At 39.5% G+C, this 12,441-nt stretch overlaps 1 long non-coding RNA gene across 1 annotated transcript; it reads right to left on the bottom strand.

The window, feature by feature from the left end:
* Positions 1 to 1,287: 1,287 nt before the first annotated feature.
* On the bottom strand, positions 1,288 to 11,801 carry LOC147825911 (uncharacterized). Its single transcript, XR_015440070.1, has 3 exons — positions 10,697 to 11,801; positions 10,320 to 10,525; positions 1,288 to 10,081 (listed from the first exon to the last, which is right to left on the bottom strand). It is a non-coding gene; the product is annotated as an uncharacterized LOC147825911 (long non-coding RNA).
* Between the last annotated feature and the right edge of the window lie 640 nt (positions 11,802 to 12,441).

The following is a 12,441-nucleotide window of genomic DNA, read 5'->3' as shown; positions in this document are numbered from 1 at the left end:
ATTTAAGGTATATAGAAAAACAAAATCATCACCTAATGAACATCAGTTTTTCTTCTAGATGAGAACACTTTATTCAAGGCTTTAAAAAGGAATAGAGGGATAATAAATTCATTTTGAATGAAATCATATAATGCAAGGAACTTGGTAACAACCACATGGAAACATAAACATATGCTCTGGATATGCTTTCTAAAGCTTTGTGTCAGCTCCAGGTTAATTTCCTCATTCATGCAGGAGTGAGCGTATTGCGCTACACCTGCTTATTTCACAAACACAGAGGACACTCTGAGAGCATCCACCTTTGCATTTCCTAATCTGTACATTGTAGGTACTTAGCACGGCATTGACTCCTCATCTGCACTGGGTGGGCAAGGCCAGCACAGGGCTGTGGCTGACTGCGAATTGGAATCCTAAGTGCGCTCCCTCAGCAGGGTTTCTGAGCGAGCACCACCTGCCCTTGTCAATCATCTCTGAGGAGCCCCCCAAGGAACCCTGGGAAATCATGCCCTCCTCCAACAATGAGCAAGTTCAGTCTCATCTGAAATCCAAATTTTCCTACAAGCTTTGCATTTTAAAAATAATTTAGAGGGCTTTGATGCTTTTTATCTAAAGATGCATTTTACAAAGGGATGGCTCCATGTATACAATTAGGTTATCAAGAAACGGTTTTATTTTTGACAGAGCAGATTTAATTAGTCTCGCAACCCAGGAGGGCTGACAAGGAAGAAGCCCCAAGGCTACAGAGACAGCAAGCATTTTAACAACATACCGAGTTAGCTGGTGTTTCACTCTCTGAGCTCAGGCCATGATAACTGCTGTCCAGCCCATTTTGTCAGGACCTTTGAAGACCTTTCTAAGAGTCATGACAGTCACAACACATATACCAGTAACTATCGCAGTAATGAACAAGTAAGGGATGGGGCTACATGGGGCAAACGATACTGGGCACAGAATTGCTTGTTTCTTGTTCACTTTCCCACATACCACCTTAAGCTACCATTGCTTAAATTTGTATGTGTTGAAAGTATGTACACTAGTCTTCTCACCTGGGCATCACACCCATTTCACAGTTGTGGTAACTGAGGCTTAAGGGGTAAGTGATTTGGCCACTTATGCAGCCTATCCGTGCTTTAAAGAACTCATGTTCCAGTGCCAGACAGGCACATCTATGGACGCCCCAGCACAGTCCCCGGTCACAAACCTGCAGATCCAGCCTGCGCAACGGCACCAATCCACTGGACACCACCCCCAACCCCACCCCCACCCCCACTCCTCTGGCCTCTTGGCTGTACTGCCAACTGGTTCCACACTACAAAGGCACAGAGGACATGGGACCAGCAGACCACTGTACTGGGTAAGTTGGAGCGATCATCACCTCCCATCAGAAATGGGACTTTCTTCAGGAGAAGGGCAGCTGGAACCTGCAGTACAACCCTGCAGAGTTCAACCCTACAGGGAGCTCAACTTGGGACTTGCAGCCAGGAATCTGCCTGAATCTCATGGGTCTGCAACTGGCTTACTGAGACTCATTGACTTTTATCTGCACACTGCTACCCATGTTGTCTGTTGTGATAGCAGAGACATACCCTGAAGGAGGGCCTTTATTTTCATTTTTATTTTTTATTCCCAAAATTAGTATTATTGATTTGCTTTTTTTTTCTTTTTTCTCCTCTTATATTTAATTTTTTTTCTTATCCTACTCTTTGCAAATTGTTTTTCTCTCCTTTTATTTTCTTCTTTCTTTTCTCTTTCCTTTCTCTCTCTCTTACACTCACTCTCTTGCTGTCCAACATTGTTCATCTCCCTTTTTGTCCCTGTTCTGGCCCTCATTCGGATTTCTTCTTTATTTTTCTATTATTCACTTGTTCCTTCTCTCACCTGTGTCCTCTGGCCTCACTGCTAACCTACCCCTATCTTTCTACCTATCTATCCCTCCCTCCCCAACTCCTTCTAACTCCCCATACTGAAGGGTGGAGTTGTTATATTGAAGAGTTTATTCACTATAAACATGTTGGGTTGGTCCTTGATTTTGATTTAATTCACACAGTTAAAGTTGATAGGTTAATAACTACCACGAAATGTCATTTTCTAAGACGTATTTGATGCTATGGTGTTACTGATTGTATCACTTGGGCTTAGGTGTTGTTATTGATCTACTCAGTGATCCTTCCTGGTATAATGAAAATGAGATAGCCTCAGAGTCATTAGAGACTCAAAACTTAAAACCCAGCTATATCTGGAAGACACCACTGAGAAGCAATCATTCCTTAAGGGTTCTAATTATGAGCAACAAAGATACTTACAATAAGCAATTTTGAAGTATCAACCCAGGAGTTAAACCAAGGACAGTACCAAAAACAAAAATGAGAAAACATTTAAGCAAGGCACAAACTCAGACTTCCACCCTACCAAGGGTAAACCCCAAGGGAAGCGAGGTGGAGAAGTCCAATAACCAACGACCTGGACACCCTGAACTGATAGCACAGGAAATAACAGAACAGATGAATGAGGCTCTAGAAAAATTCAAAGCAGAAATAATCTCCCAGATATCTACAGAGATGGTGAGCAGAATGAAAGACATGATTAGAGGCTCTAGAATGGAAACAGATAAAAAAATAGATGAGCTCAGAAACATGCTGGAAGCCATGAATACCCAGAATAAGAAAGAAATGGAAACAATGATCGCCCAACATAAGAAAGAAATGGAATCCATGAAACAGATTCAAACAGATATTCAGGAGGTTAAAAACTCCATTGAAAGTATCCACAGCAGATTAAGAGAATCTGAAGATAGAATATCAGATATAGAAGAGAGGATCACAGACCATGAAAAAAGAGATTTCTTAAAAGTAGTAAGGGACCATGAGAAATCAATCCAGGAGCTGCTAGACGATGCAAAGAAGAATAACATAAGACTGATAAGAGTCCATGAAAAAACAGGAGAAAATACAATTGACATGAAAAAATGTTCACAGAAGTAATAGTGGAAAACTTCCCAGACAGAGACAGAGAATTGGACATACAGATAAGTGAAGCATATAGGACTCCAACAAGCCATGATCAAAAAAAATCTACATCTAGACATATAATAGTCAAGATCCCAGAAATCCACCAGAAGAACAAAATCCTACAAGCAGTTAGAAAAAAGAAACAAATAACATACAAAGGAAAGCCCATCAGAATCACAGCAGACTTCTCAACACAAACCCTCAAGTCAAGGAGAGCCTGGAGTGAAGTATTTCAAGCCCTAGAAGAAAATAACTTCCAACCTAGACTGTTTTATCCTGCAAAATTATCTTTCAAAATTGATGGGGAAATTAAATACGTCCATGACAAAGAACACCTGAGAAATTTCATGAACACCAAACCAGCACTATAAGCAATTCTAAACAATATCCTAGAAAAAAACAATGAAGGTCACAACTCCATGAGGTCCAACAGAGGGAAGCCACCGGGCAAGGTAAGACACTAAAGGGAAAGGGGGAAAAAATAAGAAATAAAAGAGCCAACAAAAGTAAAACATCATGACAAGGCTGAATCAATATCTATCAATTATAACAATCAATGTTAATGGCCTCAATTCACCAATCAAAAGAAATAGACTGGCAGATTGGATTAAGAAGCAAAATCCAACAATATGCTGTATACAAGAAACACACCTAACTCAAAAAGAAATACATAGACTGAAAGTAAAAGGATGAAAAACAGTTCTCCATGCCATAGGAACCCAGAAAAAAGCAGGGGTAGCAATCTTATTTTCAGACAAAGTAGATTTCAAACCAAAACTAATTAAGAGAGACAAAGATGGTCACTACATCCTTTGAAGGGAACAATCCAAGAGGAAGAGATGACAATATATATGCACCAAATATGATGCCCCCAACTATACAAAACAAATTTTAATGGACATATAAAACCAAATAAGCACTAATACAATTGTAGTGGGGGACCTCAATACCTCAATATCACAAATAGACAGATCATCTAGACAAAAAAGTTAACAAGGAAATTCTAGAACTGGACCAAGTTATGTAACAAATGGACTTAATACATGTTTACAGAGTGTCCCCCCCCCCCGCCAAAATCAGAATACACATTCTCTTCAGCTGAACATGGGTCATTCTCCAGAATAGACCACATACTAGCTCAAAGGACATGTCTAAGTAAATGTAAAAGAATTGAAGTTACCCCATGTATATTATCAGACCATACTGCAATACAATTGGAGATCAATAACATAAGAAACCACAAAACTCCCACAAATACATGGAAACTGAATAACACACTCCTGAACAACCAATGGGTCACAGAAGAAATTAAAGAAGAAATTAAACAGTTTCTACAAGTAAATGATAATGCCAGTACAACATACAGGAATCTATGGGACACAATGAAAGCAGTTCTATGTGGGAAATTTATAGCAGTGAATGCCCATGTTAGGAAAATAGAGAAAACTCAGATAAATAATCTAGGGCAAAGTCTTAAGCTGCTAGAAAAAGAAGAGCATAACAAACCCAAAGCTTGTACAAGAAAGGAAATTATAAAGATCAGAGCAGAAATCAATGCAATGGAGATTAAGAGAACAATGCAAAAAAATGAAGGGATCAAAGAGTTGGTTTTTTGAAAGCATAAATAAAGTCAATAAACCTTTAGCCAACCTTATCAAAAAAAGGAAAGAAAAGGCTCAAATCGATGCAACTAAGAATGAAAAAGGTGAAGTCACAACAGATCCAACAGAAATCCAGAGGATCATCAATACCTACTTTGCAAACCTGTACTCTAATAAAATGGAAAACACAGAAGAAATGGGCAGATTCCTAGATACATACAAACTGCCAAAGTTAAATGAAGAAGACATAGAAATTCTAAACACCCCAATTACAATGAGTGAAATTGAAAATGTAATAAAAATTTACCAACAAAGTAAAGCCCAGATCCTAATGGCTTCACTGCTGAATTCTACAAGACATTTAAAGAAGAACTATTGACATTACTCTTTAAACTCATCAAGGAAATTGAAAGGGAAGCAAGGCTACAAAATTCATTCCTGGAAGCAAGTGTTACTTTGATTCCAAAACCAGGGAAAGACCCAACCCAAAAAGAGAACTACAGACCAATCTCCCTAATGAACATATATGCAAAAATCCTCAACAAGATACTGGAAAACAGAATACAGAGGGTCATCAAGAAGATCATACACCCTGACCAAGTCAGATTTATCCCAGGGATGCAAGGATGGCTCAACATTCATAAATCAATAAGTGCAATACACTATATTAACAGAGTCAAGGACAAAAACCATATGATCATCTCAACAGATGCAGAAAAGGCATTTGACAAAATCCAACACCCATTCATGATTAAAACCCCTACAGAAAATTGGAATAGAAGATCTTTATCTCAACCTGATTAAGGCTATCTATGAAAAAACCAACAGCCAACATCATGCTAAGTGGTCAAAAACTGAACACTTTCAGGCTAAAATCAGGAACAAGACAAGGATGCCCACTATCACCACTCCTGTTCAGTATAGTTCTGGAAACATTAGCCACAGCAATTAGAAAAGAGAAAGAAATAAAAGGAATAAAGATAGGAAAGGAAGAAGTTAAACTGTCATTATTTGCTGATGATATGATACTTTACATAGAAGACCCAAAAAACTCAGCCAAAAGACTTCTAGACCTAATTGACAGATTCAGTCCAGTAGCTGGATACAAGGTCAACACTCAAAAAACAATAGCCTTCTTGTACACAAATAACAGACTCACTGAGAGAGAAATTGGGGAAATAATTCCTTTTACAATAGCATCCAAAAAAATGAAATATCTAGGAATCAATCTAACAAAGGAAGCAAAAGACTTCTACACTGCAAACTACAACACTCTGAAACAAGAGATCAAAGAGGATACAAGAAAATGGAGAGACATCCCTTGCTCCTGGGTAGGAAGAACCAATATAATGAAAATGGCCACACTTCCAAAACTACTATATAGATTCAATGCAATGCTGATTGAAATTCCAACAAAATACTTTACAGAACTAGAGAAAATAATCCAAAAATTCATTTGGAACCAGAAGAGACCTAGAATAGCAAAAGCAATTCTAGGCAACAGAGATATGGCTGGGGGTATCACAATCCCCAACTTGAAACTATACTACAAAGGTATTGTGATGGTATTGGCAAAGAAACAGACACAAGGATCAGTGGAATAGATTAGAAGATGCAGAAGCAACTCTGGACATACTCAGCCACCTCATCTTTGACAAAGGAGCCAACCACCCTCATTGGAGGAAAGATAGCCTATTTAATAAATGGTGTTGGAAAAACTGGATTTCAATCTGCCAAAGATTAAAACTAGACCCATACCTATCACCATGCACTAAACTAAGATCAAAGTGGATTAAAGATCTAAATATTAAAACAGAAACACTAAACTTGCTGGAAGATAAGTTAGGTAGAACTCTTGAAGACACTGCCATAGGAAAAGACTTTATGAACAAAACATCAGTAGCAGGGGAACTAGCACAAAGAATCAACAACTGGGATCTCATCTTATTAAAAAGCTTCTGCACTGGAAAAGAAACCACCAACATAGCTAACAGACAACCTACAATGTGGGAAAAAATTTTTAGTAGCTGTACCTCAGACAAAGCACTACTATCAGACTATATAAAGAACTGAAAAAAGTCAACCCCCGCCCCCAATTCAAAGCCCCAGTTCAAAAATGGGCAGCTAAAATCAACAGATATTTCTCAGAACAAGAAGTGAAAGCAGCAAATAAATATATGAAAAAATGTTCAACATCACTGGTCATTCAAGAGATGCAGATGAAAACAACACTAAGATTTCACCCCAAAAAGAATGGCTGCTATCAAGAAATCAACCAATAACAAATGCTGGCGGGGCTGTGGGGAGAAAGGAACCCTTCTCCATTGCTGGTGGGAGTGCAGGCTGGTGCAACCACTGTGGAAATCAGTATGGAGATACCTCAAAGAACTAGGACTGGAAGTCCCATTTGACCCAGCTATTCTCCTGCTTGGGTATCTTCTCAAAAGAAATAAAAGAATCATACCACAGCGATATATGTGCACCCATGTTTATAGTGGCACTGTTTGTAATAGCTAAAGCTTGAAACCAGCCCAAGTGCCCATCAACTGGAAACTGGATAAAGAAGATGTGGTTTTTTTACAAAATGGAGTACTACTCAGCCATAAAGAACAAAAAACTAGAGTCACTTTTAGCTAAATGGATGCATATTGAGGCCATACCCTTAAGTGAAATAAATAGGACACACATGTGTAAATACTGAATAGTTTCTCTAGGGTGAGAAACTGATAGTGTAAATAAGGGTTAAAATGATTAAAATGAATAATTGATAACTAGAAATAGGAAAAAAGGTCCAAAGATGTAGGGGTGAAGGGAGGGGAAGGGGAAAGGAAAGAAGGGAATGAAAAAATTATGAGAAAAGAAAAAAACATGGAAATGATGTCTATGTAAATAGGGAAGCGTGGAGGGGTGAAGGGCTCACAGGTAAAGGGGGAAAAATAAGAACCAAGATACATCATGTACAGGTACAAGCACCCAATGATAAATGTAAACAAATTGTATACCTAAAATGTACCAATAAAAGAATTAAAAATTAAAATAAAAAATAAAAAAGAACTCATGTTCCAATCTCCCAGGCTCCATAACTCATAATCACAAATGGTACGCTACATAGTTTCCTACTTCTGATTTCTGTCTTTAAATTTTCAGAAGTTAGAAATGGCATTCTTGCCATTCTTCACATTTTTAATGTAGTCAATAGGGGGAAATTTTCCTAAATTGAGATTCCTGATGTACATGTACCGACTTCCCCCAATGAATGTAGTCATTATATACTGCAAACGTGTACTAATAAAAATAAAAATTTAAAAATCGCTCTTACCAAATTTCAAGTAAACAATACACTGTTATTAACCATAGTCTGCTGTATGAAATATTTATCATTTCAATACATAACCATGGTATGTATTTCCATTTATTTATGTCTTCTGTTACTTCTCTCAACAAACTTTTGTACTTTTAGGTGAAAAAAATAAAGATTCCTGACACAGTATGTTATCATCTTATTTTCCATAAAATGAATCATATCTAAAGGAACACAATCTAAAAGTAACAGAATATTGTCCTGATCTTCAACACAGAGTAGAGCACAGAGTAGACCCCCTCCTGTGATCCTGCTGGTGAGTTATAAACAGGTCTCCTCAGCCCTCCAACTGCCCAACGTGTGTCCAAAGTTCAGTCCAGAGAAAGAATATGAAGGAAAAATTTTCCAACTGACCCACGATCCATCGTTGCAATCCTAGACTAATCCAGCTCACTGAGATTATAATGATGTTCGGCCCCTTTAGAAATATTTTCCTAAATTTCATTCAATGGCTTCAGTTTGATTAGTGAACCCAATCAGCAGGGCCGCCGAGTGTGATAACACAGTGTGACCCCAAGGACACCTTCACACAGACAGTGTTGGGAAGAGAGCCCCTCGAGCATGCCCCATAGGGAACCCTGTGCACAGAATGGCTGGCCTAGAATCTGCTGGAAAGATTAGGAAGCTGCCTCTTACTCACTTTCTCTGTGGCTCTCTTAAAGGAATTCACAGATGAAAATTCCCTCAGGCTTTAGTGAGCAATGTGCTTTTCCAGGCTAAGTGATATCCCTCTGATTCACAGTGAGACATTTGGCTTTTGGGGGGGGGGGGAGTGCAGTATTCTGAAATTTCAGAGAAAGATCTATGCCCACCTTTAATAATTTCCAAAGTTATGGCATACATTTTTATATCATTTTGCTTTCATTAATCCTTTAGCCTAATAACTTCATCTTTAAAAATTGTTACACTATGTTGTGCATTTTTATCTTAGTCAGATCTTTTGGAATAAGATAAAAATAACTCATAAAGATAAGGTATTCAATAATGTTTAACTTTAAATCTGTGTGTATTTTGTTTATCATTTTACAAAAGCAAAACATGATCATTAAGGAGATATAGATAATAGAGATTATCTAAGAGCATCAAAAAGGAGAAAATAGCAGATATCCATAATCCCAGAGTAGCACTCTTTGGTAGATTGTTTTTTTCAGCACCTCAGTATACAAAACGAGTTGTCTATGTTCTTTTGATAGTATATTGTATATCTGTTGATTATTTCTTATGTATTTTATTTTATTGCATTTATATAACAAAATGTAATTAATGGTTTTTAACTTGGGCTTTTATAACATTTTACAGTATTCACTGTTACACAGTATTACAATGAACATCTTTGTAACCAAAACTTTAAAAATTTTAATTATTTCCTTTTAATAACCTCCTTACAATTTTTAAGGTATTAAGAGATGTATAGTTCTGAAACAAGGGAAGGCCCCAACTAAGTCAGTGTTTTTGTGTCCTACACCAAGAACTTTGATTGTGCCCTATAGCATTGCTTTTTAAAATTCCTCTTACATGAAGAAAATATGTGTGTATGACCTCATTGTGTTTAAGTTCTTTCTTTTGATCACACAGTTTCTTACGTATTTACCGACATGTTCAAGAGTAAATCTGTATGCTATCATGAGTTGCAGCTCTGGTCTATGAAGAGTGCTCCCCTCTGGTCACATGCCACAGGTAAATGACCGCTCTTTGACCTCGGTGAGGTTTGGAAAAGCACGAGCCCATCCAGAACTCTGATTAGTTTTCACATAGAGTCTAACCGTCCTTCTATTTTCTTTTTTAGTTATTAATAAATTAATAATTGACTTCCTGGAGCTGGGCTCCTGCTGGGACCACAGAGCCCAGGCAGCCAGGCCCTCCGTGGGCTGGGCTCAGGTCTGTGCTACCGAAATGCCCACCCAAAGCTGCTCCCTTTCAAAGTCCCAATCCAAAGTACACCTCTGCTTTGAAGGGACTGGTGGAACCAACGGATACTAAGCCCTCGGGGGATGGTCTGAGAGTGATTATTGTTCCGTGCTGAGCAAGGTCTTGATGGTGTTGGTTTGTGGAGTCGGTTATTTGGCCTTAATCTGTTTCTCATGGGCAAAAACGAAGCCTCAAGTTTCTATCTGTTGTACAATAGTTCAGGGAGAAATCACCGGAAAGTTTTGGACAAAAAAACCACATACACACCAGTCAGGCCCTGTTGTTGTCCCCCTCCCCCTCCCCTGCCTCCCCCTCCCTCTTTCCTTTCCCCTTCTCCCCTCCCTCCTCTCCCTTTCCCCCTCCCCCATCTCCAGCATGCTGGGGAGCACCCTTCCAGCCGCCCCAGCATGTAGGGGAGCTTCTATCACTCCGGGATCTTACATTGTCTCCATGTGCTGCTGGAAAAGCTCTTCTTGAAGTCAAGTGATAAAGTTGCACTTCTGTTTCCAGTGGCGCAGGTCCAGCTCTGGCCGGCAGCTCGGGGAGAGGCCTCTCACCGGTCGTCAAGTTCGGTAGTGCAGCTGGAAAACGTTTTCTCACTGCTCTGCCGCATGACTGTGGTTAGTTTCAGATTCCTGTGAATGTGACTAAAAAATGTTTGCGTTTTAGCCACAATCACTAACAAATTATGCTCAGCTATTCAATGCACAAACCCCAAAAGAGCCTCATCCCATTATCAAAACCCAAGCCCAGGGTGAGGAGTCCCAGCCTAATGAGGGCCTCTGGGTCACTGCTAACGACTATGCCTCATCACATACGGGGTCTTCCTCCAAAGGCACGGAGTTTGGGGACCCGCAGGCTTCGGAAGCAAAGCGATGTTTTCCTCCAAAATTATTCATTCTTAAAGAACTTTAAGGACATTTCTTCTTTCTCTCCTCCTCCTTTTCCTCCCTTCACCAAGCAAAAAGATTTCTAGATTATGAATGTGAGACAGTTTTATCAGACTTAAACATGAAAACGGAGCAGCTAGAAAATCTAAACTACATTCTTGGCTCACATTTCAGGGGAGTGAAAAATGAACTCAGGAGAGAGAGAACATCAAAAAGAATTCTCAAACAATCTTCTGAATTCAAAACAAATTACCAGAAATCGCAATTACAGCCCATTATTCAGTCTCATTGTAATAAAGAGTTAGAAAGAAAAACTACATCATAGTCAAGAACCTAAGGAAGGCACAAAAATCATCCTGTGTATTTCTATCTTTCCAGGCGAGATGCAGAACTTTGCCTCTGGTCCAAAGGGTTGGCCTCCCAGGCCTGTCTTGGCTGTTTATTCATAACAGATTTGATTATTTCTTTATGTTCAGCAAGGCAAAGCCTGCCTCTCTTTCTTCTTGCTTTCTTCCCTCTCTGCAGCCCCCAGCCACACTTCTCTGGCTACCAAGTGTCACTACCGATGCTCAGTATCAGGTCTCTCCCCTGGACAGGCAGCCACAGCAGTGTCCTCTGCAAGGACCAAGCTGACTCCTATGCATGAAGTAGGAAAACCGTCGAAACTCTGGTCCTGATTGCCCATGTGGGAACCGGGCAAAGAAGGGAGTAACCTGGAAAAGTAGGGCCACTTGTGAGCAGAAGGCTGAGACCACAGCATGGAGGGAAAGCATTCACCAGCTCAGGAGGGTCTGCAAAGTGCAGTTTCTGCAGCTGTCCGTGAAGATTCAAAGACAGTTTTAGAGTAAAACAAAAGTCTGGTGGTGTGAGGACTAAACTCCATTTTCTGTGTAAGTCTGAGTAAAGAGAAAGATAAACAGAACCTTTCACCGATAGGCATATTTTAGAGTTCAAGTGTGACATGACGGGTCCAAAATAGATTCCACATGATTGGAGCAGATCCAGAATCCCAGTCCCTAAATAGCAATCAGTGTTGCAGGCTAAGAGCCGGCATCCACTATCATCACATAAAACATGGAAGAAATGGTAAATCCTCCACAGCTGTTAGTGAGTAAGAGGAAGTCATACATGGAGCTTTATGCTACGGGCACATTTTCTTAAATTACGCAGCTTAGTTTAAATTGAGGGTCTCTTTGCCTTTTTACATGTATCTTAATGAATACCCAGAAATTTACAACAGTTTTCTCCTTTCAAAAAAGGAGAGTTATGAACTTGGCAATGCTCAAGTTTGAACTGCTGACCCAGGGTTCCACGCTAGTGTATTTTCATGCAGAGCACCTCAGTTTCCAACTCCATGAGATCCCAAACATCTCAGGTGATACAGAACACAAGCCCAAAGTCCCCCAAGCTGACCATGCAGGGTGTTAGCGGGACAGAGGCTTCTGTTTCAAGGCCAGGATAAGCTGCCCTACTGCAGAATGACCATTTTAGACAATCTGAAGATTGTAGGAAAAAAGACAGAAGAGGGAAGGAATAAAAAAATGGTGGGGGGAAGGATGTGTGGAAGGCTTAAGAAGGATGCAGTACACGGGACCTACACATTCTCTTCTATTTATGAACAATTATTTTCCCTTAAAACAGTCAAAGAAGGATGGAAATAGAGCTTTTTCAAA

This window comes from Heterocephalus glaber, unplaced genomic scaffold, assembly GCF_053883595.1.
Source record: "Heterocephalus glaber isolate CG9 unplaced genomic scaffold, H.glaber_assembly_v1.0 deba00001481, whole genome shotgun sequence".
In the NCBI taxonomy this organism is placed as follows: Eukaryota; Metazoa; Chordata; class Mammalia; order Rodentia; family Bathyergidae; genus Heterocephalus; species Heterocephalus glaber.
Note: the sequence above shows the minus strand (reverse complement) of the source record. Positions and strands in the feature narration are given on the sequence as shown.